Consider the following 3251-nt stretch of genomic DNA (forward strand, 5'->3'; position numbering starts at 1 on the left):
CTGTAGCCCGTCATACTCCTCTGTCCGTGAGATTTTCCAGGCAAGAATACTGGAGTTGCCTTTTCCTTCTCCAGGGGATCGTCCTCACCCAGGGATCAAACCCACGTCCCTTGCATTGGCAGGTGAATTCTTTACCACTGAGTCTCTAGGGAAGCCCAAGGACTATTAGCACTACATCAAAAAAAAAAAAAAAAGACCATAGTCTTGGCTCAAGGGGACAGTGCTGTAGTGGGCGGAGCAGGGAAACACAGGCCTACATCACCCTCCGGGTCTAGGGACCTCCTCCCACGTCTGGCTGTCTTCATCCTCTACCTCTTGGAGTTCATCCCAGGTTGACCCCAGTGTGGAGCAGAGGAAGGAATTCCCAGGGAGATCAGCCACTTTTGAAGGCGAGTGAGTCCCTTATGACCACAAGTTCTAGAAGGTGCATAGACAGAAGAAAGAGGGCAGGAAGTCCCTCCCCCTACAGTCCTGTGTCCAGCCAGACACAGCACAAAGACTGGAGCCTGCCCCAGGGACAAGAAGAAGGAGAGGCCTTGTCACCTTTGTGACACCAGGGAGTCCAGTGGTGCGGAAGGTAGCCACCTCCACTTGCCTGCCCGTGAAGCTCCTACACTGAACTTCTCAGCCACCCCCCACCAGTCCCTCGTCTCTCCCTTTCTCTGAAGCCAAAGGAGGTTCTTTCCAGGAATCACTTCGCTCATTATCATTGCACAAGCCAAGTCTTATTTTTATGTTTGGTGAAGGTTCTGATATGACTGCCCCAGGATGTCGGAGGCGGTTGCATATTTGGCATTCAGATCAGCATGTCTCTAATTCCACGTGGTCTTGTGTTTGAGATGCTTGTGGGGCTGAGGTTCCCACGGGTGGCATCTCCTCCCCCAAAGTCCCAGAGGGCAGCAAGGCGGCTCGTGCCTCCCCTGGAAGCCCCCTTTGCAGACAGCCTTACTCAGGCGCTGCTTGGCGCAGCCCCGCCTGTGAGACTTGTCTCACCAGGGCGGGGAGAGACCTCCTGAGACCACCCCCCCAGCTCTGACCTCACCATTCATCTTCATGCTCCACCAGCTTGTGAGAAAGAGCCTGCTCTGGGTCCTTGAATGAGCTGTCTTCCCATCACCCAGCCAGCCTTTAAATGTCTCCTCTGTCTGCCTCCAGATAGAAAACAATGCCTCTGTTCTCGCTCCTGGCTTGGCCTTGGGAAGCACCAAGAAGGAAAGCAAAGCTGTTAAAACTATGATCTGGGCTAAAGAGGCTATTTTTGTCTTCCTAGGCTTACCTCGTGCTCTTAAGACCCCTTGGGTCCCCTAGGAGCTGGCCGTCTCATGGCAGTTGTCTCTTAACAGAGGGAGGGACAAGCAGCCTGCAGTTACCAGAGTCTGCAGTCCTTGGGGGTGAGCGCTGGGAGGTGGCGGGGCGGGGGCGCAGGCGCAGCCCTGCTGTAGTTCAGCGATGTGCTGGCGGCCAGGGCGATGCTCACTGGGTGTGCACCCTTTGCAATGAGGCTCTCTTTTGTCCATGAAAAATAAACCCTTAGGGCAACCTGCTGTCATCTGTGCTTCTGTCCCCATCCTCTGTTTTCCAAGCCATTGCTCCTACCCTTCCTGGGTGTAGAAAAGTTGCCAAACCACAGGAAAGAGCGAAAAATACTGCTCCCTGCAAGTCTGATGCAGGATGAGCTGTACTGGGGCTGAGAAGTAGGCGGTTGGGACGGTGGTACCCTGTCCAACAAACAACGCCTGCGGATGCAAAGTGGCCTCGTAGTTAACCTTAACCTCATCGCCCTCACCCCCGTCCCAGCTGCTCCAGGGCCCGAGGCCACCCAGGCACATGCTTCTAGGCTGCCGCAGAGCTCTTGGCCCTAAATCTCAGGGAACAGCAGCCTGGACCCACCCGTCCGGTTCCTTGAAGCCCTGGAGTTGGGGGAGGAAGGACAGACACATATCTGGTCCTAATAGTCATCTGGAGTGGCTGTACAAGTGTCTAAGCCTCATCTCAGACATGTAGATCAGTGTTTACAGGAGGGGGGCTGGGAATATCTGTGTTTTGAAGGGACATTCCAATTTGAGAAATGTTGGCTGTGAGATTAAGAGCCCTCGCTTTAAATTGGTGGTTCTCATCCTTGGCTGCATGCTGAGAGATTATGATTTAATTAGTCTGCAGTTCAGCCTGAGCATCGTGGTTTTTTCCAGAGCCCTCCAGGTGTTTCTAAGTGTGTAGCCAAGGTTGAGAATCACTACTGTATTTTCGTTTGTTTGTTTTGGCTGTGGGATCTCAGATCAGGGACTGAACCTGCCCGCCCTGCTGCGATCCATTTTGAGTCATCTTTTTGTATGGAGCGAGGTAGAACCTGGGGTCATGCTTTTGCCTGTGAATGTACAGCATCCCCAGCATCATCTTTTTAAAAGACCATCCTCTCCCCATTGTGTTCTTAGCACCTTCATTGAAAATCAATTGACCATAGATATAAAGGTTTATTTCTGCGCTCTCAATTCCATTCCATTGACCTAAGTGTCTGTCCTCATGCCAGCATATCACTCTATCTTGACTATTCAGGTTTTGTTTTTTATTTTAATGTGGACCATTCTTAAAGTCTTTATTGAATGTGTTACACTATTGCTTGTCTTCTGTTTTGGGTTTTTGGCCTGTGGGATCTTATCTCCCCGACCAGGTATGAAACCCACACCCCCTGCACTGGAAGGCCACGTCTTAACCACTGGTCCACCGAGGAAGTCCCTATTCATGGTTTTAACAAATGTTTTCTGACAGAGTAAGTGAAATCATTGTCAGGTCCAGTGTGCTGCAGGGAATTTAATTCAACATAATCACCATCAATATTCCTTCCTTGCCTCTGGATAATCATATTAGCTCAGCAAAACCTGCATCATTTGTGAGTTAGAGCTCTGGAGTCGGGTTGACCAGCGGCAACACTTGTTGGCTCTGTGGTCCTGGGCAAGGCATTCTGGGTACCTGTGAATATCAGGTTCCTCCAAAGTGGACTGGTGATCTCACTGTCCACTTTAGAGGGCAACTGTAAGAACCAAGCAACATAATGCTTAGCCTGTAGTCATCACTCCATAGATTATTTTTTCAAATGCAGCTCAGGATCTGGACAAATCCCTTAGGAGCCTTCCCCCCACAACCAGAGAGGAAACACGGAGCCGCCCTCAGTGGTGGGGCTCCTGGAGACCAAGAGGTAGCCAGCTGGAGGCCCTCACCACATACCCTTCCCCATCCCTGCAGCAGCCGGTACC

The sequence above is a fragment of the Bubalus kerabau genome, chromosome 4 (genome assembly GCF_029407905.1).
Source record: "Bubalus kerabau isolate K-KA32 ecotype Philippines breed swamp buffalo chromosome 4, PCC_UOA_SB_1v2, whole genome shotgun sequence".
NCBI lineage: Eukaryota > Metazoa > Chordata > Mammalia > Artiodactyla > Bovidae > Bubalus > Bubalus kerabau.